General features: G+C 43.9%; 14 non-coding genes and 3 pseudogenes across 14 annotated transcripts; all 17 read right to left on the bottom strand.

The window, feature by feature from the left end:
- Positions 1-152: 152 nt before the first annotated feature.
- LOC141151068 (U2 spliceosomal RNA) lies at positions 153-268 on the bottom strand (annotated as a pseudogene).
- Positions 269-1,383: 1,115 nt separating this feature from the next.
- On the bottom strand, positions 1,384-1,574 carry LOC141151036 (U2 spliceosomal RNA). Its single transcript, XR_012246972.1, has one exon. It is a non-coding gene; the product is annotated as a U2 spliceosomal RNA (small nuclear RNA).
- Positions 1,575-2,689: 1,115 nt separating this feature from the next.
- On the bottom strand, positions 2,690-2,880 carry LOC141150920 (U2 spliceosomal RNA). Its single transcript, XR_012246953.1, has one exon. It is a non-coding gene; the product is annotated as a U2 spliceosomal RNA (small nuclear RNA).
- Positions 2,881-3,995: 1,115 nt separating this feature from the next.
- On the bottom strand, positions 3,996-4,186 carry LOC141150804 (U2 spliceosomal RNA). Its single transcript, XR_012246915.1, has one exon. It is a non-coding gene; the product is annotated as a U2 spliceosomal RNA (small nuclear RNA).
- A 1,115-nt stretch (positions 4,187-5,301) lies between these two features.
- On the bottom strand, positions 5,302-5,492 carry LOC141149185 (U2 spliceosomal RNA). Its single transcript, XR_012245492.1, has one exon. It is a non-coding gene; the product is annotated as a U2 spliceosomal RNA (small nuclear RNA).
- Positions 5,493-6,607: 1,115 nt separating this feature from the next.
- On the bottom strand, positions 6,608-6,798 carry LOC141149184 (U2 spliceosomal RNA). The gene has a single exon (XR_012245491.1). It is a non-coding gene; the product is annotated as a U2 spliceosomal RNA (small nuclear RNA).
- Positions 6,799-7,913: 1,115 nt separating this feature from the next.
- LOC141150107 (U2 spliceosomal RNA) lies at positions 7,914-8,104 on the bottom strand. The gene has a single exon (XR_012246377.1). It is a non-coding gene; the product is annotated as a U2 spliceosomal RNA (small nuclear RNA).
- A 1,115-nt stretch (positions 8,105-9,219) lies between these two features.
- Positions 9,220-9,410, bottom strand: LOC141149183 (U2 spliceosomal RNA). Its single transcript, XR_012245490.1, has one exon. It is a non-coding gene; the product is annotated as a U2 spliceosomal RNA (small nuclear RNA).
- A 1,115-nt stretch (positions 9,411-10,525) lies between these two features.
- Positions 10,526-10,716, bottom strand: LOC141149181 (U2 spliceosomal RNA). Its single transcript, XR_012245489.1, has one exon. It is a non-coding gene; the product is annotated as a U2 spliceosomal RNA (small nuclear RNA).
- Positions 10,717-11,831: 1,115 nt separating this feature from the next.
- LOC141149180 (U2 spliceosomal RNA) lies at positions 11,832-12,022 on the bottom strand. The gene has a single exon (XR_012245488.1). It is a non-coding gene; the product is annotated as a U2 spliceosomal RNA (small nuclear RNA).
- Positions 12,023-13,137: 1,115 nt separating this feature from the next.
- Positions 13,138-13,328, bottom strand: LOC141149178 (U2 spliceosomal RNA). Its single transcript, XR_012245486.1, has one exon. It is a non-coding gene; the product is annotated as a U2 spliceosomal RNA (small nuclear RNA).
- Positions 13,329-14,442: 1,114 nt separating this feature from the next.
- On the bottom strand, positions 14,443-14,633 carry LOC141149695 (U2 spliceosomal RNA). Its single transcript, XR_012245984.1, has one exon. It is a non-coding gene; the product is annotated as a U2 spliceosomal RNA (small nuclear RNA).
- Positions 14,634-15,748: 1,115 nt separating this feature from the next.
- Positions 15,749-15,939, bottom strand: LOC141149878 (U2 spliceosomal RNA). Its single transcript, XR_012246159.1, has one exon. It is a non-coding gene; the product is annotated as a U2 spliceosomal RNA (small nuclear RNA).
- A 1,115-nt stretch (positions 15,940-17,054) lies between these two features.
- On the bottom strand, positions 17,055-17,244 carry LOC141150677 (U2 spliceosomal RNA). The gene has a single exon (XR_012246813.1). It is a non-coding gene; the product is annotated as a U2 spliceosomal RNA (small nuclear RNA).
- A 6,390-nt stretch (positions 17,245-23,634) lies between these two features.
- On the bottom strand, positions 23,635-23,814 carry LOC141150708 (U2 spliceosomal RNA; annotated as a pseudogene).
- Positions 23,815-24,610: 796 nt separating this feature from the next.
- On the bottom strand, positions 24,611-24,702 carry LOC141151273 (U2 spliceosomal RNA; annotated as a pseudogene).
- Positions 24,703-25,823: 1,121 nt separating this feature from the next.
- Positions 25,824-26,014, bottom strand: LOC141149177 (U2 spliceosomal RNA). Its single transcript, XR_012245485.1, has one exon. It is a non-coding gene; the product is annotated as a U2 spliceosomal RNA (small nuclear RNA).
- Between the last annotated feature and the right edge of the window lie 207 nt (positions 26,015-26,221).

Below are 26,221 nucleotides of genomic sequence, written 5' to 3'. Positions count from 1 at the left end.
GGGTTCCCAGTCCCAGTAAGCTTGAACTCCCACCAGGGCGCCTACTCCTGGGGCACATTGCTCCAAAGCCCTCACACTTACCCAGCCTAGTGACTTCGATCCTGGAGGGCCATGTTTTCCATCAGATAACTCTATGAGCCACCTGGCGTACTAACAAGTGCACCAAACCAGTGTGTAAAATGCATCAATTTACTAGGGCAGCCCAAGGAAAAAACTGCCTTTTCAAAAGATACTACACTTGATCTTAGCCAAAAGGCCGAGAAGCGATAACCAGAATTGGTTTCAAACTACGGAGCCACCCAAGGATCCTGAAAAGTCCATTTGTGGAGATGAGCTCCTGGACTCCCGTTAAGAAGACATGTTGTCAACCTCTAGATCCCTTACATGCCTGCACTTTTCGGCTTGCTGCTGCTGCAATCCACGCGTTTTAGATCTGCATAACTCCACCTCTTTAAACACAGCACCTTCACCCCCTGCTGTTCCCACCCGCCTCAACACCGTTGGAAGGGAGCAGAACCAATTAAGGCGGGGGGTGGGGTGGAACGAGCAGCTGTCTACCCTTAGCAGGAGGGCTCCTGATTACATACCTCTCCTGCTGCTGCTGCTGCTGGCTGTCCAGCAGCAGACTGAAGGTGGCTGCTGCTGTGCACAGGTATATAAAGGCTCAGAGCCTATTATGACACGCGCAGCCAGCGTTCCATTGCCACATTCCATCTACTGCAGGCAGGATACCTGGCTGGCTGAATGTCGCTGAGAAGCTCACAGAGACCGCCATAAGCAACAGTTTAACAGAATGCCACAGACTAATCAACCAAACTTTTTGGGTTGGGTTCTCTTTTATAGTCTGCAGGCATTAAATGAAAGAAGTCAGTGTTCCAGCAGAAGGAGACAACGTTTCAGAAAAGGCATTGTAGCAAACCAAAAAAGAAATTTTAAGCGCAGCAGAGTAACCAGCGCACATACCTGTTAGCTCAGGTGAGTTTAAAAGGCTGCTGTTGATAACAAGGGCATTTGCTAAATAGATGGTGTGTGTGCAACAATATACTGAAAGGTCAATTATATTGTGCAGCTTATCTCACCACCTGTAGTTATTTAGGTGAAAGCTCCAAAATGCTTGCCTAATATGTCTGTTTATCCAAAAGGAAGTAAAAAGGGAGAGCTAGAAAGATAGCATTGCATCACATTACATGGCAATGCAATGCACAGTTGCTGAAGTTGAACCAAAATGAGCTTGTAATCTGGCTTCTGCAACTTTGAACATGAAAAATCCAATGAGGAGAAGAAAAGCAAAGCCAAAGAGTCCATCCCAAAATCCGACAAACAAGCAAAATGAACAAAAAACATTGAATTCAATTCTTTCTGATTTTAGAAACTGCATTAAAGAAGGGGTGCACTGGTCCTGGAGATACTGCAATACCAGGTCAATGCGTGGAGTGGACAGAGCAAGCTCTTTTTCCATCTCCCTGTTCTAAAAATCCATTTAATATATGGTCCCCAGATAGGGGACGTATCAGATATTAAACTGATAAGAACAGATACTACACTTGATCTTAGCCAAAAGGCCGAGAAGCGATAACCAGAATTGGTTTCAAACTACGGAGCCACCCAAGGATCCTGAAAAGTCCATTTGTGGAGATGAGCTCCTGGACTCCCGTTAAGAAGACATGTTGTCAACCTCTAGATCCCTTACATGCCTGCACTTTTCGGCTTGCTGCTGCTGCAATCCACGCGTTTTAGATCTGCATAACTCCACCTCTTTAAACACAGCACCTTCACCCCCTGCTGTTCCCACCCGCCTCAACACCGTTGGAAGGGAGCAGAACCAATTAAGGCGGGGGGTGGGGTGGAACGAGCAGCTGTCTACCCTTAGCAGGAGGGCTCCTGATTACATACCTCTCCTGCTGCTGCTGCTGCTGGCTGTCCAGCAGCAGACTGAAGGTGGCTGCTGCTGTGCACAGGTATATAAAGGCTCAGAGCCTATTATGACACGCGCAGCCAGCGTTCCATTGCCACATTCCATCTACTGCAGGCAGGATACCTGGCTGGCTGAATGTCGCTGAGAAGCTCACAGAGACCGCCATAAGCAACAGTTTAACAGAATGCCACAGACTAATCAACCAAACTTTTTGGGTTGGGTTCTCTTTTATAGTCTGCAGGCATTAAATGAAAGAAGTCAGTGTTCCAGCAGAAGGAGACAACGTTTCAGAAAAGGCATTGTAGCAAACCAAAAAAGAAATTTTAAGCGCAGCAGAGTAACCAGCGCACATACCTGTTAGCTCAGGTGAGTTTAAAAGGCTGCTGTTGATAACAAGGGCATTTGCTAAATAGATGGTGTGTGTGCAACAATATACTGAAAGGTCAATTATATTGTGCAGCTTATCTCACCACCTGAAGTTATTTAGGTGAAAGCTCCAAAATGCTTGCCTAATATGTCTGTTTATCCAAAAGGAAGTAAAAAGGGAGAGCTAGAAAGATAGCATTGCATCACATTACATGGCAATGCAATGCACAGTTGCTGAAGTTGAACCAAAATGAGCTTGTAATCTGGCTTCTGCAACTTTGAACATGAAAAATCCAATGAGGAGAAGAAAAGCAAAGCCAAAGAGTCCATCCCAAAATCCGACAAACAAGCAAAATGAACAAAAAACATTGAATTCAATTCTTTCTGATTTTAGAAACTGCATTAAAGAAGGGGTGCACTGGTCCTGGAGATACTGCAATACCAGGTCAATGCGTGGAGTGGACAGAGCAAGCTCTTTTTCCATCTCCCTGTTCTAAAAATCCATTTAATATATGGTCCCCAGATAGGGGACGTATCAGATATTAAACTGATAAGAACAGATACTACACTTGATCTTAGCCAAAAGGCCGAGAAGCGATAACCAGAATTGGTTTCAAACTACGGAGCCACCCAAGGATCCTGAAAAGTCCATTTGTGGAGATGAGCTCCTGGACTCCCGTTAAGAAGACATGTTGTCAACCTCTAGATCCCTTACATGCCTGCACTTTTCGGCTTGCTGCTGCTGCAATCCACGCGTTTTAGATCTGCATAACTCCACCTCTTTAAACACAGCACCTTCACCCCCTGCTGTTCCCACCCGCCTCAACACCGTTGGAAGGGAGGAGAACCAATTAAGGCGGGGGGTGGGGTGGAACGAGCAGCTGTCTACCCTTAGCAGGAGGGCTCCTGATTACATACCTCTCCTGCTGCTGCTGCTGCTGGCTGTCCAGCAGCAGACTGAAGGTGGCTGCTGCTGTGCACAGGTATATAAAGGCTCAGAGCCTATTATGACACGCGCAGCCAGCGTTCCATTGCCACATTCCATCTACTGCAGGCAGGATACCTGGCTGGCTGAATGTCGCTGAGAAGCTCACAGAGACCGCCATAAGCAACAGTTTAACAGAATGCCACAGACTAATCAACCAAACTTTTTGGGTTGGGTTCTCTTTTATAGTCTGCAGGCATTAAATGAAAGAAGTCAGTGTTCCAGCAGAAGGAGACAACGTTTCAGAAAAGGCATTGTAGCAAACCAAAAAAGAAATTTTAAGCGCAGCAGAGTAACCAGCGCACATACCTGTTAGCTCAGGTGAGTTTAAAAGGCTGCTGTTGATAACAAGGGCATTTGCTAAATAGATGGTGTGTGTGCAACAATATACTGAAAGGTCAATTATATTGTGCAGCTTATCTCACCACCTGAAGTTATTTAGGTGAAAGCTCCAAAATGCTTGCCTAATATGTCTGTTTATCCAAAAGGAAGTAAAAAGGGAGAGCTAGAAAGATAGCATTGCATCACATTACATGGCAATGCAATGCACAGTTGCTGAAGTTGAACCAAAATGAGCTTGTAATCTGGCTTCTGCAACTTTGAACATGAAAAATCCAATGAGGAGAAGAAAAGCAAAGCCAAAGAGTCCATCCCAAAATCCGACAAACAAGCAAAATGAACAAAAAACATTGAATTCAATTCTTTCTGATTTTAGAAACTGCATTAAAGAAGGGGTGCACTGGTCCTGGAGATACTGCAATACCAGGTCAATGCGTGGAGTGGACAGAGCAAGCTCTTTTTCCATCTCCCTGTTCTAAAAATCCATTTAATATATGGTCCCCAGATAGGGGACGTATCAGATATTAAACTGATAAGAACAGATACTACACTTGATCTTAGCCAAAAGGCCGAGAAGCGATAACCAGAATTGGTTTCAAACTACGGAGCCACCCAAGGATCCTGAAAAGTCCATTTGTGGAGATGAGCTCCTGGACTCCCGTTAAGAAGACATGTTGTCAACCTCTAGATCCCTTACATGCCTGCACTTTTCGGCTTGCTGCTGCTGCAATCCACGCGTTTTAGATCTGCATAACTCCACCTCTTTAAACACAGCACCTTCACCCCCTGCTGTTCCCACCCGCCTCAACACCGTTGGAAGGGAGGAGAACCAATTAAGGCGGGGGGTGGGGTGGAACGAGCAGCTGTCTACCCTTAGCAGGAGGGCTCCTGATTACATACCTCTCCTGCTGCTGCTGCTGCTGGCTGTCCAGCAGCAGACTGAAGGTGGCTGCTGCTGTGCACAGGTATATAAAGGCTCAGAGCCTATTATGACACGCGCAGCCAGCGTTCCATTGCCACATTCCATCTACTGCAGGCAGGATACCTGGCTGGCTGAATGTCGCTGAGAAGCTCACAGAGACCGCCATAAGCAACAGTTTAACAGAATGCCACAGACTAATCAACCAAACTTTTTGGGTTGGGTTCTCTTTTATAGTCTGCAGGCATTAAATGAAAGAAGTCAGTGTTCCAGCAGAAGGAGACAACGTTTCAGAAAAGGCATTGTAGCAAACCAAAAAAGAAATTTTAAGCGCAGCAGAGTAACCAGCGCACATACCTGTTAGCTCAGGTGAGTTTAAAAGGCTGCTGTTGATAACAAGGGCATTTGCTAAATAGATGGTGTGTGTGCAACAATATACTGAAAGGTCAATTATATTGTGCAGCTTATCTCACCACCTGTAGTTATTTAGGTGAAAGCTCCAAAATGCTTGCCTAATATGTCTGTTTATCCAAAAGGAAGTAAAAAGGGAGAGCTAGAAAGATAGCATTGCATCACATTACATGGCAATGCAATGCACAGTTGCTGAAGTTGAACCAAAATGAGCTTGTAATCTGGCTTCTGCAACTTTGAACATGAAAAATCCAATGAGGAGAAGAAAAGCAAAGCCAAAGAGTCCATCCCAAAATCCGACAAACAAGCAAAATGAACAAAAAACATTGAATTCAATTCTTTCTGATTTTAGAAACTGCATTAAAGAAGGGGTGCACCGGTCCTGGAGATACTGCAATACCAGGTCAATGCGTGGAGTGGACAGAGCAAGCTCTTTTTCCATCTCCCTGTTCTAAAAATCCATTTAATATATGGTCCCCAGATAGGGGACGTATCAGATATTAAACTGATAAGAACAGATACTACACTTGATCTTAGCCAAAAGGCCGAGAAGCGATAACCAGAATTGGTTTCAAACTACGGAGCCACCCAAGGATCCTGAAAAGTCCATTTGTGGAGATGAGCTCCTGGACTCCCGTTAAGAAGACATGTTGTCAACCTCTAGATCCCTTACATGCCTGCACTTTTCGGCTTGCTGCTGCTGCAATCCACGCGTTTTAGATCTGCATAACTCCACCTCTTTAAACACAGCACATTCACCCCCTGCTGTTCCCACCCGCCTCAACACCGTTGGAAGGGAGGAGAACCAATTAAGGCGGGGGGTGGGGTGGAACGAGCAGCTGTCTACCCTTAGCAGGAGGGCTCCTGATTAAATACCTCTCCTGCTGCTGCTGCTGCTGGCTGTCCAGCAGCAGACTGAAGGTGGCTGCTGCTGTGCACAGGTATATAAAGGCTCAGAGCCTATTATGACACGCGCAGCCAGCGTTCCATTGCCACATTCCATCTACTGCAGGCAGGATACCTGGCTGGCTGAATGTCGCTGAGAAGCTCACAGAGACCGCCATAAGCAACAGTTTAACAGAATGCCACAGACTAATCAACCAAACTTTTTGGGTTGGGTTCTCTTTTATAGTCTGCAGGCATTAAATGAAAGAAGTCAGTGTTCCAGCAGAAGGAGACAACGTTTCAGAAAAGGCATTATAGCAAACCAAAAAAGAAATTTTAAGCGCAGCAGAGTAACCAGCGCACATACCTGTTAGCTCAGGTGAGTTTAAAAGGCTGCTGTTGATAACAAGGGCATTTGCTAAATAGATGGTGTGTGTGCAACAATATACTGAAAGGTCAATTATATTGTGCAGCTTATCTCACCACCTGTAGTTATTTAGGTGAAAGCTCCAAAATGCTTGCCTAATATGTCTGTTTATCCAAAAGGAAGTAAAAAGGGAGAGCTAGAAAGATAGCATTGCATCACATTACATGGCAATGCAATGCACAGTTGCTGAAGTTGAACCAAAATGAGCTTGTAATCTGGCTTCTGCAACTTTGAACATGAAAAATCCAATGAGGAGAAGAAAAGCAAAGCCAAAGAGTCCATCCCAAAATCCGACAAACAAGCAAAATGAACAAAAAACATTGAATTCAATTCTTTCTGATTTTAGAAACTGCATTAAAGAAGGGGTGCACCGGTCCTGGAGATACTGCAATACCAGGTCAATGCGTGGAGTGGACAGAGCAAGCTCTTTTTCCATCTCCCTGTTCTAAAAATCCATTTAATATATGGTCCCCAGATAGGGGACGTATCAGATATTAAACTGATAAGAACAGATACTACACTTGATCTTAGCCAAAAGGCCGAGAAGCGATAACCAGAATTGGTTTCAAACTACGGAGCCACCCAAGGATCCTGAAAAGTCCATTTGTGGAGATGAGCTCCTGGACTCCCGTTAAGAAGACATGTTGTCAACCTCTAGATCCCTTACATGCCTGCACTTTTCGGCTTGCTGCTGCTGCAATCCACGCGTTTTAGATCTGCATAACTCCACCTCTTTAAACACAGCACCTTCACCCCCTGCTGTTCCCACCCGCCTCAACACCGTTGGAAGGGAGGAGAACCAATTAAGGCGGGGGGTGGGGTGGAACGAGCAGCTGTCTACCCTTAGCAGGAGGGCTCCTGATTACATACCTCTCCTGCTGCTGCTGCTGCTGGCTGTCCAGCAGCAGACTGAAGGTGGCTGCTGCTGTGCACAGGTATATAAAGGCTCAGAGCCTATTATGACATGCGCAGCCAGCGTTCCATTGCCACATTCCATCTACTGCAGGCAGGATACCTGGCTGGCTGAATGTCGCTGAGAAGCTCACAGAGACCGCCATAAGCAACAGTTTAACAGAATGCCACAGACTAATCAACCAAACTTTTTGGGTTGGGTTCTCTTTTATAGTCTGCAGGCATTAAATGAAAGAAGTCAGTGTTCCAGCAGAAGGAGACAACGTTTCAGAAAAGGCATTGTAGCAAACCAAAAAAGAAATTTTAAGCGCAGCAGAGTAACCAGCGCACATACCTGTTAGCTCAGGTGAGTTTAAAAGGCTGCTGTTGATAACAAGGGCATTTGCTAAATAGATGGTGTGTGTGCAACAATATACTGAAAGGTCAATTATATTGTGCAGCTTATCTCACCACCTGTAGTTATTTAGGTGAAAGCTCCAAAATGCTTGCCTAATATGTCTGTTTATCCAAAAGGAAGTAAAAAGGGAGAGCTAGAAAGATAGCATTGCATCACATTACATGGCAATGCAACGCACAGTTGCTGAAGTTGAACCAAAATGAGCTTGTAATCTGGCTTCTGCAACTTTGAACATGAAAAATCCAATGAGGAGAAGAAAAGCAAAGCCAAAGAGTCCATCCCAAAATCCGACACACAAGCAAAATGAACAAAAAACATTGAATTCAATTCTTTCTGATTTTAGAAACTGCATTAAAGAAGGGGTGCACCGGTCCTGGAGATACTGCAATACCAGGTCAATGCGTGGAGTGGACAGAGCAAGCTCTTTTTCCATCTCCCTGTTCTAAAAATCCATTTAATATATGGTCCCCAGATAGGGGACGTATCAGATATTAAACTGATAAGAACAGATACTACACTTGATCTTACCCAAAAGGCCGAGAAGCGATAACCAGAATTGGTTTCAAACTACGGAGCCACCCAAGGATCCTGAAAAGTCCATTTGTGGAGATGAGCTCCTGGACTCCCGTTAAGGAGACATGTTGTCAACCTCTAGATCCCTTACATGCCTGCACTTTTCGGCTTGCTGCTGCTGCAATCCACGCGTTTTAGATCTGCATAACTCCACCTCTTTAAACACAGCACCTTCACCCCCTGCTGTTCCCTCCCGCCTCAACACCGTTGGAAGGGAGGAGAACCAATTAAGGCGGGGGGTGGGGTGGAACGAGCAGCTGTCTACCCTTAGCAGGAGGGCTCCTGATTACATACCTCTCCTGCTGCTGCTGCTGCTGGCTGTCCAGCAGCAGACTGAGGGTGGCTGCTGCTGTGCACAGGTATATAAAGGCTCAGAGCCTATTATGACACGCGCAGCCAGCGTTCCATTGCCACATTCCATCTACTGCAGGCAGGATACCTGGCTGGCTGAATGTCGCTGAGAAGCTCACAGAGACCGCCATAAGCAACAGTTTAACAGAATGCCACAGACTAATCAACCAGACTTTTTGGGTTGGGTTCTCTTTTATAGTCTGCAGGCATTAAATGAAAGAAGTCAGTGTTCCAGCAGAAGGAGACAACGTTTCAGAAAAGGCATTGTAGCAAACCAAAAAAGAAATTTTAAGCGCAGCAGAGTAACCAGCGCACATACCTGTTAGCTCAGGTGAGTTTAAAAGGCTGCTGTTGATAACAAGGGCATTTGCTAAATAGATGGTGTGTGTGCAACAATATACTGAAAGGTCAATTATATTGTGCAGCTTATCTCACCACCTGTAGTTATTTAGGTGAAAGCTCCAAAATGCTTGCCTAATATGTCTGTTTATCCAAAAGGAAGTAAAAAGGGAGAGCTAGAAAGATAGCATTGCATCACATTACATGGCAATGCAATGCACAGTTGCTGAAGTTGAACCAAAATGAGCTTGTAATCTGGCTTCTGCAACTTTGAACATGAAAAATCCAATGAGGAGAAGAAAAGCAAAGCCAAAGAGTCCATCCCAAAATCCGACAAACAAGCAAAATGAACAAAAAACATTGAATTCAATTCTTTCTGATTTTAGAAACTGCATTAAAGAAGGGGTGCACCGGTCCTGGAGATACTGCAATACCAGGTCAATGCGTGGAGTGGACAGAGCAAGCTCTTTTTCCATCTCCCTGTTCTAAAAATCCATTTAATATATGGTCCCCAGATAGGGGACGTATCAGATATTAAACTGATAAGAACAGATACTACACTTGATCTTAGCCAAAAGGCCGAGAAGCGATAACCAGAATTGGTTTCAACCTACGGAGCCACCCAAGGATCCTGAAAAGTCCATTTGTGGAGATGAGCTCCTGGACTCCCGTTAAGAAGACATGTTGTCAACCTCTAGATCCCTTACATGCCTGCACTTTTCGGCTTGCTGCTGCTGCAATCCACGCGTTTTAGATCTGCATAACTCCACCTCTTTAAACACAGCACCTTCACCCCCTGCTGTTCCCACCCGCCTCAACACCGTTGGAAGGGAGGAGAACCAATTAAGGCGGGGGGTGGGGTGGAACGAGCAGCTGTCTACCCTTAGCAGGAGGGCTCCTGATTACATACCTCTCCTGCTGCTGCTGCTGCTGGCTGTCCAGCAGCAGACTGAAGGTGGCTGCTGCTGTGCACAGGTATATAAAGGCTCAGAGCCTATTATGACACGCGCAGCCAGCGTTCCATTGCCACATTCCATCTACTGCAGGCAGGATACCTGGCTGGCTGAATGTCGCTGAGAAGCTCACAGAGACCGCCATAAGCAACAGTTTAACAGAATGCCACAGACTAATCAACCAAACTTTTTGGGTTGGGTTCTCTTTTATAGTCTGCAGGCATTAAATGAAAGAAGTCAGTGTTCCAGCAGAAGGAGACAACGTTTCAGAAAAGGCATTGTAGCAAACCAAAAAAGAAATTTTAAGCGCAGCAGAGTAACCAGCGCACATACCTGTTAGCTCAGGTGAGTTTAAAAGGCTGCTGTTGATAACAAGGGTATTTGCTAAATAGATGGTGTGTGTGCAACAATATACTGAAAGGTCAATTATATTGTGCAGCTTATCTCACCACCTGTAGTTATTTAGGTGAAAGCTCCAAAATGCTTGCCTAATATGTCTGTTTATCCAAAAGGAAGTAAAAAGGGAGAGCTAGAAAGATAGCATTGCATCACATTACATGGCAATGCAATGCACAGTTGCTGAAGTTGAACCAAAATGAGCTTGTAATCTGGCTTCTGCAACTTTGAACATGAAAAATCCAATGAGGAGAAGAAAAGCAAAGCCAAAGAGTCCATCCCAAAATCCGACAAACAAGCAAAATGAACAAAAAACATTGAATTCAATTCTTTCTGATTTTAGAAACTGCATTAAAGAAGGGGTGCACCGGTCCTGGAGATACTGCAATACCAGGTCAATGCGTGGAGTGGACAGAGCAAGCTCTTTTTCCATCTCCCTGTTCTAAAAATCCATTTAATATATGGTCCCCAGATAGGGGACGTATCAGATATTAAACTGATAAGAACAGATACTACACTTGATCTTAGCCAAAAGGCCGAGAAGCGATAACCAGAATTGGTTTCAAACTACGGAGCCACCCAAGGATCCTGAAAAGTCCATTTGTGGAGATGAGCTCCTGGACTCCCGTTAAGAAGACATGTTGTCAACCTCTAGATCCCTTACATGCCTGCACTTTTCGGCTTGCTGCTGCTGCAATCCACGCGTTTTAGATCTGCATAACTCCACCTCTTTAAACACAGCACCTTCACCCCCTGCTGTTCCCACCCGCCTCAACACCGTTGGAAGGGAGGAGAACCAATTAAGGCGGGGGGTGGGGTGGAACGAGCAGCTGTCTACCCTTAGCAGGAGGGCTCCTGATTACATACCTCTCCTGCTGCTGCTGCTGCTGGCTGTCCAGCAGCAGACTGAAGGTGGCTGCTGCTGTGCACAGGTATATAAAGGCTCAGAGCTTATTATGACACGCGCAGCCAGCGTTCCATTGCCACATTCCATCTACTGCAGGTAGGATACCTGGCTGGCTGAATGTCGCTGAGAAGCTCACAGAGACCGCCATAAGCAACAGTTTAACAGAATGCCACAGACTAATCAACCAAACTTTTTGGGTTGGGTTCTCTTTTATAGTCTGCAGGCATTAAATGAAAGAAGTCAGTGTTCCAGCAGAAGGAGACAACGTTTCAGAAAAGGCATTGTAGCAAACCAAAAAAGAAATTTTAAGCGCAGCAGAGTAACCAGCGCACATACCTGTTAGCTCAGGTGAGTTTAAAAGGCTGCTGTTGATAACAAGGGCATTTGCTAAATAGATGGTGTGTGTGCAACAATATACTGAAAGGTCAATTATATTGTGCAGCTTATCTCACCACCTGTAGTTATTTAGGTGAAAGCTCCAAAATGCTTGCCTAATATGTCTGTTTATCCAAAAGGAAGTAAAAAGGGAGAGCTAGAAAGATAGCATTGCATCACATTACATGGCAATGCAACGCACAGTTGCTGAAGTTGAACCAAAATGAGCTTGTAATCTGGCTTCTGCAACTTTGAACATGAAAAATCCAATGAGGAGAAGAAAAGCAAAGCCAAAGAGTCCATCCCAAAATCCGACACACAAGCAAAATGAACAAAAAACATTGAATTCAATTCTTTCTGATTTTAGAAACTGCATTAAAGAAGGGGTGCACCGGTCCTGGAGATACTGCAATACCAGGTCAATGCGTGGAGTGGACAGAGCAAGCTCTTTTTCCATCTCCCTGTTCTAAAAATCCATTTAATATATGGTCCCCAGATAGGGGACGTATCAGATATTAAACTGATAAGAACAGATACTACACTTGATCTTAGCCAAAAGGCCGAGAAGCGATAACCAGAATTGGTTTCAAACTACGGAGCCACCCAAGGATCCTGAAAAGTCCATTTGTGGAGATGAGCTCCTGGACTCCCGTTAAGAAGACATGTTGTCAACCTCTAGATCCCTTACATGCCTGCACTTTTCGGCTTGCTGCTGCTGCAATCCACGCGTTTTAGATCTGCATAACTCCACCTCTTTAAACACAGCACCTTCACCCCCTGCTGTTCCCACCCGCCTCAACACCGTTGGAAGGGAGGAGAACCAATTAAGGCGGGGGGTGGGGTGGAACGAGCAGCTGTCTACCCTTAGCAGGAGGGCTCCTGATTACATACCTCTCCTGCTGCTGCTGCTGCTGGCTGTCCAGCAGCAGACTGAAGGTGGCTGCTGCTGTGCACAGGTATATAAAGGCTCAGAGCCTATTATGACACGCGCAGCCAGCGTTCCATTGCCACATTCCATCTACTGCAGGCAGGATACCTGGCTGGCTGAATGTCGCTGAGAAGCTCACAGAGACCGCCATAAGCAACAGTTTAACAGAATGCCACAGACTAATCAACCAAACTTTTTGGGTTGGGTTCTCTTTTATAGTCTGCAGGCATTAAATGAAAGAAGTCAGTGTTCCAGCAGAAGGAGACAACGTTTCAGAAAAGGCATTGTAGCAAACCAAAAAAGAAATTTTAAGCGCAGCAGAGTAACCAGCGCACATACCTGTTAGCTCAGGTGAGTTTAAAAGGCTGCTGTTGATAACAAGGGCATTTGCTAAATAGATGGTGTGTGTGCAACAATATACTGAAAGGTCAATTATATTGTGCAGCTTATCTCACCACCTGTAGTTATTTAGGTGAAAGCTCCAAAATGCTTGCCTAATATGTCTGTTTATCCAAAAGGAAGTAAAAAGGGAGAGCTAGAAAGATAGCATTGCATCACATTACATGGCAATGCAATGCACAGTTGCTGAAGTTGAACCAAAATGAGCTTGTAATCTGGCTTCTGCAACTTTGAACATGAAAAATCCAATGAGGAGAAGAAAAGCAAAGCCAAAGAGTCCATCCCAAAATCCGACAAACAAGCAAAATGAACAAAAAACATTGAATTCAATTCTTTCTGATTTTAGAAACTGCATTAAAGAAGGGGTGCACCGGTCCTGGAGATACTGCAATACCAGGTCAATGCGTGGAGTGGACAGAGCAAGCTCTTTTTCCATCTCCCTGTTCTAAAAATCCATTTAATATATGGTCCCCAGATAGGGGACGTATCAGATATTAAACTGATAAGAACAGATACTACACTTGATCTTAGCCAAAAGGCCGAGAAGCGATAACCAGAATTGGTTTCAAACTACGGAGCCACCCAAGGATCCTGAAAAGTCCATTTGTGGAGATGAGCTCCTGGACTCCCGTTAAGAAGACATGTTGTCAACCTCTAGATCCCTTACATGCCTGCACTTTTCGGCTTGCTGCTGCTGCAATCCACGCGTTTTAGATCTGCATAACTCCACCTCTTTAAACACAGCACCTTCACCCCCTGCTGTTCCCACCCGCCTCAACACCGTTGGAAGGGAGGAGAACCAATTAAGGCGGGGGGTGGGGTGGAACGAGCAGCTGTCTACCCTTAGCAGGAGGGCTCCTGATTACATACCTCTCCTGCTGCTGCTGCTGCTGGCTGTCCAGCAGCAGACTGAAGGTGGCTTCTGCTGTGCACAGGTATATAAAGGCTCAGAGCCTATTATGACACGCGCAGCCAGCGTTCCATTGCCACATTCCATCTACTGCAGGCAGGATACCTGGCTGGCTGAATGTCACTGAGAAGCTCACAGAGACCGCCATAAGCAACAGTTTAACAGAATGCCACAGACTAATCAACCAAACTTTTTGGGTTGGGTTCTCTTTTATAGTCTGCAGGCATTAAATGAAAGAAGTCAGTGTTCCAGCAGAAGGAGACAACGTTTCAGAAAAGGCATTGTAGCAAACCAAAAAAGAAATTTTAAGCGCAGCAGAGTAACCAGCGCACATACCTGTTAGCTCAGGTGAGTTTAAAAGCTGCTGTTGATAACAAGGGCATTTGCTAAATAGATGGTGTGTGTGCAACAATATACTGAAAGGTCAATTATATTGTGCAGCTTATCTCACCACCTGTAGTTATTTAGGTGAAAGCTCCAAAATGCTTGCCTAATATGTCTGTTTATCCAAAAGGAAGTAAAAAGGGAGAGCTAGAAAGATAGCATTGCATCACATTACATGGCAATGCAATGCACAGTTGCTGAAGTTGAACCAAAATGAGCTTGTAATCTGGCTTCTGCAACTTTGAACATGAAAAATCCAATGAGGAGAAGAAAAGCAAAGCCAAAGAGTCCATCCCAAAATCCGACAAACAAGCAAAATGAACAAAAAACATTGAATTCAATTCTTTCTGATTTTAGAAACTGCATTAAAGAAGGGGTGCACCGGTCCTGGAGATACTGCAATACCAGGTCAATGCGTGGAGTGGACAGAGCAAGCTCTTTTTCCATCTCCCTGTTCTAAAAATCCATTTAATATATGGTCCCCAGATAGGGGATGTATCAGATATTAAACTGATAAGAACAGATACTACACTTGATCTTAGCCAAAAGGCCGAGAAGCGATAACCAGAATTGGTTTCAAACTACGGAGCCACCCAAGGATCCTGAAAAGTCCATTTGTGGAGATGAGCTCCTGGACTCCCGTTAAGAAGACATGTTGTCAACCTCTAGATCCCTTACATGCCTGCACTTTTCGGCTTGCTGCTGCTGCAATCCACGCGTTTTAGATCTGCATAACTCCACCTCTTTAAACACAGCACCTTCACCCCCTGCTGTTCCCACCCGCCTCAACACCGTTGGAAGGGAGGAGAACCAATTAAGGCGGGGGGTGGGGTGGAACGAGCAGCTGTCTACCCTTAGCAGGAGGGCTCCTGATTACATACCTCTCCTGCTGCTGCTGCTGCTGGCTGTCCAGCAGCAGACTGAAGGTGGCTGGTGCTGTGCACAGGTATATAAAGGCTCAGAGCCTATTATGACACGCGCAGCCAGCGTTCCATTGCCACATTCCATCTACTGCAGGCAGGATACCTGGCTGGCTGAATGTCGCTGAGAAGCTCACAGAGACCGCCATAAGCAACAGTTTAACAGAATGTCACAGACTAATCAACCAAACTTTTTGGGTTGGGTTCTCTTTTATAGTCTGCAGGCATTAAATGAAAGAAGTCAGTGTTCCAGCAGAAGGAGACAACGTTTCAGAAAAGGCATTGTAGCAAACCAAAAAAGAAATTTTAAGCGCAGCAGAGTAACCAGCGCACATACCTGTTAGCTCAGGTGAGTTTAAAAGGCTGCTGTTGATAACAAGGGCATTTGCTAAATAGATGGTGTGTGTGCAACAATATACTGAAAGGTCAATTATATTGTGCAGCTTATCTCACCACCTGTAGTTATTTAGGTGAAAGCTCCAAAATGCTTGCCTAATATGTCTGTTTATCCAAAAGGAAGTAAAAAGGGAGAGCTAGAAAGATAGCATTGCATCACATTACATGGCAATGCAATGCACAGTTGCTGAAGTTGAACCAAAATGAGCTTGTAATCTGGCTTCTGCAACTTTGAACATGAAAAATCCAATGAGGAGAAGAAAAGCAAAGCCAAAGAGTCCATCCCAAAATCCGACAAACAAGCAAAATGAACAAAAAACATTGAATTCAATTCTTTCTGATTTTAGAAACTGCATTAAAGAAGGGGTGCACCGGTCCTGGAGATACTGCAATACCAGGTCAATGCGTGGAGTGGACAGAGCAAGCTCTTTTTCCATCTCCCTGTTCTAAAAATCCATTTAATATATGGTCCCCAGATAGGGGACGTATCAGATATTAAACTGATAAGAACAGATACTACACTTGATCTTAACCAAAAGGCCGAGAAGCGATAACCAGAATTGGTTTCAAACTACGGAGCCACCCAAGGATCCTGAAAAGTCCATTTGTGGAGATGAGCTCCTGGACTCCCGTTAAGAAGACATGTTGTCAACCTCTAGATCCCTTACATGCCTGCACTTTTCGGCTTGCTGCTGCTGCAATCCACGCGTTTTAGATCTGCATAACTCCACCTCTTTAAACACAGCACCTTCACCCCCTGCTGTTCCCACCCGCCTCAACACCTTTGGAAGGGAGGAGAACCAATTAAGGCGGGGGGTGGGGTGGAACGAGCAGCTGTCTACCCTTAGCAGGAGGGCTCCTGATTACATACCTCTCCTGCTGCTGCTGCTGCTGGCTGTCCAGCAGCAGACTGAAGGTGGCTGCTGCTGTGCACAGGTATATAAAGGCTCAGAGCCTATTATGACACGCGCAGCCAGCGTTCCATTGCCACATTCCATCTACTGCAGGCAGGATACCTGGCTGGCTGAATGTCGCTGAGAAGCTCACAGAGACCGCCATAAGCAACAGTTTAACAGAATGCCACAGACTAATCAACCAAACTTTTTGGGTTGGGTTCTCTTTTATAGTCTGCAGGCATTAAATGAAAGAAGTCAGTGTTCCAGCAGAAGGAGACAACGTTTCAGAAAAGGCATTGTAGCAAACCAAAAAAGAAATTTTAAGCGCAGCAGAGTAACCAGCGCACATACCTGTTAGCTCAGGTGAGTTTAAAAGGCTGCTGTTGATAACAAGGGCATTTGCTAAATAGATGGTGTGTGTGCAACAATATACTGAAAGGTCAATTATATTGTGCAGCTTATCTCACCACCTGTAGTTATTTAGGTGAAAGCTCCAAAATGCTTGCCTAATATGTCTGTTTATCCAAAAGGAAGTAAAAAGGGAGAGCTAGAAAGATAGCATTGCATCACATTACATGGCAATGCAATGCACAGTTGCTGAAGTTGAACCAAAATGAGCTTGTAATCTGGCTTCTGCAACTTTGAACATGAAAAATCCAATGAGGAGAAGAAAAGCAAAGCCAAAGAGTCCATCCCAAAATCCGACAAACAAGCAAAATGAACAAAAAACATTGAATTCAATTCTTTCTGATTTTAGAAACTGCATTAAAGAAGGGGTGCACCGGTCCTGGAGATACTGCAATACCAGGTCAATGCGTGGAGTGGACAGAGCAAGCTCTTTTTCCATCTCCCTGTTCTAAAAATCCATTTAATATATGGTCCCCAGATAGGGGACGTATCAGATATTAAACTGATAAGAACAGTTTTTTTTTTTTTATTTGGCTATCCCCTGCAGAGGGATAAAACCGTTTATTAAAATTTTAACAAATTACAAGCATAATTACACAAATACCAAACGTTAAAAGACAAATGAAATTTCCAAAACAAAAAAATACAAAGATTTTAAATAATTAGGTTCCATTGGTCAACAAGCCATTTTTTGGAAATATGTATATTCTTCTTTTTGTCAATTAAATAATAAGTATACATTTCACATAAACATAAACTTAAAACATCATTCACTGATAAAACATCTTGTTTAAAAATAGCAATGTTGCGCGCTTTCCAGAGAGATGACTTGGCGCAGTTCACTGTCTTCCAAGCCATTGTGTACTGGTCCATTGTGGGGCATTCCATAAGTCCGTATAGCACAGTTTTATATGTAAAGTCCTTGAGGTCTGCCACCCTTTCCAGTAGGGGGAGCAGTCTTCTCCAGAAATCCTTTGCAAAATTACATGTCCATAATAGATGTTCCACCGTTTCCTCGTCTTGGCATCCGGCTCTTGGGCAGATGGCAGACCTCACAAATCCTCTTCTGTATTGGAATGCCCGGCAAGGAAGACAGCGGTGCATGCAACTCCAAGCCAGATCTCTCTGTTCATTAAAAAGATAAAAAACGTTAATCATTTTCCAGATAGACATAGATTTGTCATCATCATATCTGTCAACATTACATATTTCCTCACTTTTACGTATTTCTTTAATTAGTTTCTTACTATTTCTTAATTCCTCTATTTTCTTAGTCCCTAAATTAAAATCGGACACTATTTTCCTTAAAATCTCATAATGCGTCGACAAATTAAAAGCATGGGGCACAGATATATTAACTTCATACCATCCAAACTTTCTCATAAAAAATCCTGTATTAAAACGCATAAAAAAGGACCAATAGTGATTCTTAAAAAGGGCATTAAAACAGTAAACGAACAGATGGATTAAAAGAAACCTATTAAAATCTGGAAAATCTTTACCACCTTTTACTTTTGATTTCATCACGATTTCTCTTTTCAGCTTTTCCATTTTTGAGTTCCAAAAGAAGGTAAAACAGGTTTTGGTTATCTTTTTTAAAACATTAACAGGCGGGGGGAAAACCATGCTAAGATACAATAAAAGAGGTAAAATCACCATCTTTAAAACCAATACTTTACCCTCCATTGTAAGTCTCCTCATGTTCCACATACATATTTTCGTATTTACTTTCTGTGTAACTGTTTCCCAACTATTATAACCATCATTATTTTCAGTGAATGATATACCTAAAATGGAAATGGATTCGGAGACATTAATTGGTACATCACGTAAAATCATCCCCCCAACACTTAAAATGTTACACTTATTAAAATTGATTTTAAAACCAGAAGCTAGGCAAAAGGATTGCAATTGATGGAGAGTGGCCGTAAGTGATGGTGCATCTGTACACAAGACCGCCACGTCATCCATGTAGCCTACAACCTTGGCCTCCAAACCACCGCTTCCAGGCAGAGGGACACCGCATATCTGTTTATTTTGGCGTATTGCACATAACATTGGTTCCAGTGCACAGATAAACAGTAGGGGGGACAGAGGGCATCCCTGTTTCACCCCTGACCGTAAAAATACCTCTTGTGTCTTAAAACCATTCACTAAAATCTTACTTGTACAATCCTTGTAAAATGCTTTAAGCGATAGTAAAAACCCTTCTGGTATGCCCATTTTCTCTAAAACTTTAAAAAGATAAAAGTGTGAGACACGGTCAAATGCTTTTTCAAAATCAATAGATAAAATCGCCATTTTCCCCTTTCTGTCTTTCACATCCTCAATACAGTCTTTCACTAAATTCAGATTGTCCCATATACTGCGCCCCGGCACCCCACACACTTGATTAGAATGAATAACTTTGCTGATGACTTCTTTTAGACGATTTGCACAAATTTTAGCCATTATTTTATAGTCACAATTTAAAAGTGTTATTGGTCTCCAGTTTTCTAATTTTGATTTATCGCCTTTTTTGTATAGGAGGGAGACTTCACCTTTCTTCCAGGAATTTAATAAAACCTTATTATTAAAAACCTCAGTAAACAAATAAAACAAATTATCTTTTAAAATATCATAAAAACATACATAAAATTCTATTGGGATGCCATCAGGACCAGGGACCTTTCCAGTTTTAAAACTTTTAATAGTTTTTAACACTTCTTGTTCCGTTAAAACTTGGGATAAAAACTCTTGGGATGCGGGATCTAAAACAGCTGTTAGTCCTTGCAGCGAATCATCCATTAATTTATTATCTATATTTTTTCCATTAAAAAGATTAGAAAAAAAACCCTCAACTTTACCCAGCATATTTTTTATATTATTCTCACCATCTATATGGTCAATTATCACTTTTTCTTTTTTATTTTTCCTAAAAAAATATCTGGAACACTTTTCATTTTCTTCTATATGTTGTACTCTAGAACGAAAAATTATCTCTTTTCCTTTTTGTTCTAGCCATTTTGAAATCTCTTCTTTTAAGTTTGAAATATCAACTTGTACATCTATCCCATTGTCTCTGAGCTTAAATAATGTTTGTAGGCGGGTATTTAAAATTCTATATTCTTCATATTTTTCTTTGGCTCTACATATACTCTTTTTAATAAAAAAGTCTTTTATTTTTACTTTCATTCTATCCCACCATACACTCATAGTCTCATTTGTTTTTTTCCCTTTTCTACATTTCCTATAAAACTCAATAAAATCTGATAAAATCTGCGGGTCGGTTAAAAGGGATACGTTCATTTTCCAGCTTTTCTTACCACATTTTTTGTTGTCATTTACTTTTATGGTAAAGGATAAAAGTTTATGGTCTGAAAATATATTAGTTAAAACTTCACATTTGGCAGGTATTGTTTTATCTGAACCAAAAATAAAATCAATCCTAGAGCTACAATTAGCATTGCTCCAAGTGAAACCGGCGTCCTCTGGGCTATCACTATGACACTCTTTATATATGTCTATCAATTTAGCATCTTTGACTATATCATGTAGCATACCTGAGGTTTTATCGTAGTTCCTGCTTACAGAGCTGGAGCGCCGGTTTTCACCTTTTAAAACACAATTAAAATCCCCTGCTAAGATAAAAGGTTCAGAGTTATTAATAAATAATGGTAAAAGATCAAGCATTTCGGCTCTTTCATTTTTCTCTGTTGATCCATAAAAATTTAAAAACTGCCATCTAATACCATCAATAAAAGCTTTCACTAATAAAATACGACCTGGTAAAATTTCCTGAATAAAATCAATTAAAACGTTCCCTTTAAAAAGTATGGCTACACCCGCTGATCCTGCAGCATTCGATCCGGACCAGACAGATGGCCCACACTTCCACTCATCTTTATATTTTTGATATGACATTTCATGTGGGATATTACATTCTTGCAGAAAAAATACAGATGCAGTAAAACACGTAAAAAAATTAAAAAGAGCAGTTCTTCTCGTCTTAGATTTTATGCCTCTCACGTTGAGGGAAATACCTTTGAGTTCAGCCATCATTAGAAAATGTAGAAATTTTACTTAGGTAACTAAGAGCAACGGATTTACCTGTCCGATGAACCTGATCAGACCACTGGGCTTGCGCCTCCCTCCTCATCTGATAGTATCGTCATGAGAGTCTCCGTGGAGGAGGAAAGATTACCACATTTATATAAACCCGACGCTACACTGGCATAGCTCGGAGGGCTGGCTGGCAGAACCCGCTGGGTCTCCATTGGCTGGCCATGCAGTTCCTCATCAGGTGGGTCTCCGAGGGGTTCCGCCGCCCCTGTTTGACCTGTAGAAGGTCGTCCTATAGGAGGAGGTTGCGCACAAGGCAGAGCCTCTGACTCTTCAGAGGCAGCAAGATCCCGGTCCCCACCTGTAGCAGCGGAGACCGAAACCCCTGAGGGTCCAGCGTCCACGTCCCCTTCTGGAGAAGTGTCCATCTGTTCACCTCCTGCTGCCTCCTCCGAACCACCCTTTTTCTTTTTCTTAGGACCCACCTTTATCCACTCAGCGCCCTCAGCACTAGGAGACCCAGACTGGGCATGGGCTTCTGTGTCGGCCTTTTGCCGGTCCCTTTTGACCTTACCAGTAGTGCCCTTCTGCTCCTTCTCAGCCCTCCTTTTGGACTCCCGCAGGTCCTGCAGCCAGGTTTTGGGATTTGGTATTTTACCTGTCATAGACTCTGGAGACACTTCACTATTTGGTACGCCCTTATTGTCTCCAGAGGCTCCAGGTTGTTGTTCCTCCTCCTGAGGGGTGGTCTGATCTTTTGGTCCTTGGTCGGACGTCTTGGACTTCCCATTTTGCTCATCTTCCCGAAATCTGTGAGGGCAAGAAAAATAAAAGTGACCTGGAGTCTGGCAAAAACTGCATTTCTTTTCCTTAGGGCATTCTTTTGTCTCATGTTCTTCACTAGCACAATTTCTACATGATACATGACAGTTTTCTTTTGAATGACCATAGCGCCCACAATTTCTGCAATATACTGGCATCCCAGAAAAGAAGAAATCCCCATTTGTTTGCCCAATTTTGAAACGGGCAGGGGGGAGCCGTATACCACCTGGTGTATTTGGATCTCTTGTACACTTCACAAGGAATTTCCACTTAGATGTCCATATGTTATATTCGTTTAATATCTTCCCAATACATTTAACACTTTTAAAATAAATTGCTAGAAATGACATTACTTCTGGAGCAGAAACAAAGGGCGAAAATATTTTTACAATAACCAGTCTTACCTCATCCAGGACGTTCTCAACAATTTGTATCCCTTTCAAAACAGGACTATATTCAACTTTTTTTAACTTTTCTAGTACATCTCTAAAAATACCTTCTCCGGTGAATGTGATGTCATAGTCACCTCTTCTGGGATAATCCTGGATGGAGAGAATTTCATTACTTTGTACGCCAAGAAGGTTCCTGAGCACGTCCTGGACTACATACCCTAATTTCCTCATATCCGAGCCACCCGCCGTGAAGTGAACTCGGATAGAGTTTTTTAGCCTCGCATAAAGAGGCACGAGGTTAGGGTCAACCTCCATGGAAAAACGCAACAAGGTTGCAAATTGCAGCCGCTTGCAATCTGCGCTCCCAGTGTTCTTGCAGCGAAAAACACCTGGAAGCTGGGGGATCACAACTCGTTACCCTGGGACTAAGCCCTCTCCCTAATAGCAGCAAGCAGGTTAAGTCCACCAAAGTGGACGATCCTGCCAGGCCAAGGAGAGGGGTACCCGAGTGCCCTTCAACCACAATCTCCTGCAATAAAGCACTTGATCGTAGCCAAAAGGCCGAGAAGCGATAACCAGAATTGGTTTCAAACTACGGAGCCACCCAAGGATCCTGAAAAGTCCATTTGTGGAGATGAGCTCCTGGACTCCCGTTAAGAAGACATGTTGTCAACCTCTAGATCCCTTACATGCCTGCACTTTTCGGCTTGCTGCTGCTGCAATCCACGCGTTTTAGATCTGCATAACTCCACCTCTTTAAACACAGCACCTTCACCCCCTGCTGTTCCCACCCGCCTCAACACCGTTGGAAGGGAGGAGAACCAATTAAGGCGGGGGGTGGGGTGGAACGAGCAGCTGTCTACCCTTAGCAGGAGGGCTCCTGATTACATACCTCTCCTGCTGCTGCTGCTGCTGGCTGTCCAGCAGCAGACTGAAGGTGGCTGCTGCTGTGCACAGGTATATAAAGGCTCAGAGCCTATTATGACACGCGCAGCCAGCGTTCCATTGCCACATTCCATCTACTGCAGGCAGGATACCTGGCTGGCTGAATGTCGCTGAGAAGCTCACAGAGACCGCCATAAGCAACAGTTTAACAGAATGCCACAGACTAATCAACCAAACTTTTTGGGTTGGGTTCTCTTTTATAGTCTGCGGGCATTAAATGAAAGAAGTCAGTGTTCCAGCAGAAGGAGACAACGTTTCAGAAAAGGCATTGTAGCAAACCAAAAAAGAAATTTTAAGCGCAGCAGAGTAACCAGCGCACATACCTGTTAGCTCAGGTGAGTTTAAAAGGCTGCTGTTGATAACAAGGGCATTTGCTAAATAGATGGTGTGTGTGCAACAATATACTGAAAGGTCAATTATATTGTGCAGCTTATCTCACCACCTGTAGTTATTTAGGTGAAAGCTCCAAAATGCTTGCCTAATATGTCTGTTTATCCAAAAGGAAGTAAAAAGGGAGAGCTAGAAAGATAGCATTGCATCACATTACATGGCAATGCAATGCACAGTTGCTGAAGTTGAACCAAAATGAGCTTGTAATCTGGCTTCTGCAACTTTGAACATGAAAAATCCAATGAGGAGAAGAAAAGCAAAGCCAAAGAGTCCATCTAAAAATCCGACAAACAAGCAAAATGAACAAAAAACATTGAATTCAATTCTTTCTGATTTTAGAAACTGCATTAAAGAAGGGGTGCACCGGTCCTGGAGATATTGCAATACCAGGTCAATGCGTGGAGTGGACAGAGCAAGCTCTTTTTCCATCTCCCTGTTCTAAAAATCCATTTAATATATGGTCCCCAGATAGGGGACGTATCAGATATTAAACTGATAAGAACAGATTTTTTTTTTTTTTTTTAAAGCCCGAATTCGTGTACAAAACCCGAGTGCGCTTAAAAAAGTGACAAGTGCCACAAAAAAAGTGCACTAGGATGCTGGTCTTCTTGAAACCCTCTCCAAAAGGAGAAGAGTCTCCCAAACCATTCCCCGTCCCTCCGAGCCAGAAGGCCACAGCGAGGAACAGGGACAAATAGCCACCTCCAGCCGGAGCCAGAGGCGACCCAATCTTACCCCCAGCACCTGCCCGAGTTCTCACCCGAGCAAGGCACTGGGAGCCAAAGACTGTGCTCCCCTCCCGGAAGAGGGGAGCCAACAACGCTCTCCTCCAGAAAGAGGAGAGCCAGGGGGGTTCAGGGGGGAGCGGAACCTGATGGCCACACACTCCCCCCCTAGACCTGCCAAGAGAGGAACCCGTAAGGGAACCGCATCCCGACAAAATCCTAGTAAGGACGTGGACACACGTGAAAAAGTGGACACACAGTGACAAAAAAATTAAATAAATAGTGAAGGTTTCACAGTATAATACTGCCCGGACCTTCGACCGGGAATTGAAAAATTCCCCATCCTAAGGCCAGAAGGCCCGGAATAAGGGTGTGTGTGAAGAAAGAAATATTGAAGTGCTAGTGCAAATGTGCCATAAACTCAAGTGGGGTTCCCAATCCCAGTGAGTTGAGGCACCCCAGGGTCACCACTCCTGGGGCACTTCACAGTTCGGGCTTTCGATCTTCCCCGGCCCAATGGCGTCGATCCTGGGGGGCCATGCTTTCCACCAGATGACTATATTAGCCACCTGGCGTACTAACAAGCGCCTAAACCCCAGTGTGCATAATGTATCAATCTACTAGGGCGGCCAACATCCAAAACCGCCTTTTCGAAAGATACTACACTTGATCTTAGCCAAAAGGCCGAGAAGCGATAACCAGAATTGGTTTCAAACTACGGAGCCACCCAAGGATCCTGAAAAGTCCATTTGTGGAGATGAGCTCCTGGACTCCCGTTAAGAAGACATGTTGTCAACCTCTAGATCCCTTACATGCCTGCACGTTTCGGCTTGCTGCTGCTGCAATCCACGCGTTTTAGATCTGCATAACTCCACCTCTTTAAACACAGCACCTTCACCCCCTGCTGTTCCCACCCGCCTCAACACCGTTGGAAGGGAGGAGAACCAATTAAGGCGGGGGGTGGGGTGGAACGAGCAGCTGTCTGCCCTTAGCAGGAGGGCTCCTGATTACATACCTCTCCTGCTGCTGCTGCTGCTGCTGCTGGCTGTCCAGCAGCAGACTGAAGGTGGCTGCTGCTGTGCACAGGTATATAAAGGCTCAGAGCCTATTATGACACGCGCAGCCAGCGTTCCATTGCCACATTCCATCTACTGCAGGCAGGATACCTGGCTGGCTGAATGTCGCTGAGAAGCTCACAGAGACCGCCATAAGCAACAGTTTAACAGAATGCCACAGACTAATCAACCAAACTTTTTGGGTTGGGTTCTCTTTTATAGTCTGCAGGCATTAAATGAAAGAAGTCAGTGTTCCAGCAGAAGGAGACAACGTTTCAGAAAAGGCATTGTAGCAAACCAAAAAAGAAATTTTAAGCGCAGCAGAGTAACCAGCGCACATACCTGTTAGCTCAGGTGAGTTTAAAAGGCTGCTGTTGATAACAAGGGCATTTGCTAAATAGATGGTGTGTGTGCAACAATATACTGAAAGGTCAATTATATTGTGCAGCTTATCTCACCACCTGTAGTTATTTAGGTGAAAGCTCCAAAATGCTTGCCTAATATGTCTGTTTATCCAAAAGGAAGTAAAAAGGGAGAGCTAGAAAGATAGCATTGCATCACATTACATGGCAATGCAATGCACAGTTGCTGAAGTTGAACCAAAATGAGCTTGTAATCTGGCTTCTGCAACTTTGAACATGAAAAATCCAATGAGGAGAAGAAAAGCAAAGCCAAAGAGTCCATCCCAAAATCCGACAAACAAGCAAAATGAACAAAAAACATTGAATTCAATTCTTTCTGATTTTAGAAACTGCATTAAAGAAGGGGTGCACCGGTCCTGGAGATACTGCAATACCAGGTCAATGCGTGGAGTGGACAGAGCAAGCTCTTTTTCCATCTCCCTGTTCTAAAAATCCATTTAATATATGGTCCCCAGATAGGGGACGTATCAGATATTAAACTGATAAGAACAGATACTACACTTGATCTTAGCCAAAAGGCCGAGAAGCGATAACCAGAATTGGTTTCAAACTACGGAGCCACCCAAGGATCCTGAAAAGTCCATTTGTGGAGATGAGCTCCTGGACTCCCGTTAAGAAGACATGTTGTCAACCTCTAGATCCCTTACATGCCTGCACTTTTCGGCTTGCTGCTGCTGCAATCCACGCGTTTTAGATCTGCATAACTCCACCTCTTTAAACACAGCACCTTCACCCCCT

The sequence above is a fragment of the Phyllobates terribilis genome, unplaced genomic scaffold, assembly GCF_046119375.1.
Source record: "Phyllobates terribilis strain yellow unplaced genomic scaffold, ASM4611937v1 Scaffold_5__5_contigs__length_657084704, whole genome shotgun sequence".
NCBI classification, from domain to species: Eukaryota; Metazoa; Chordata; class Amphibia; order Anura; family Dendrobatidae; genus Phyllobates; species Phyllobates terribilis.
This window is presented reverse-complemented; position numbering and strand designations above follow the sequence as displayed.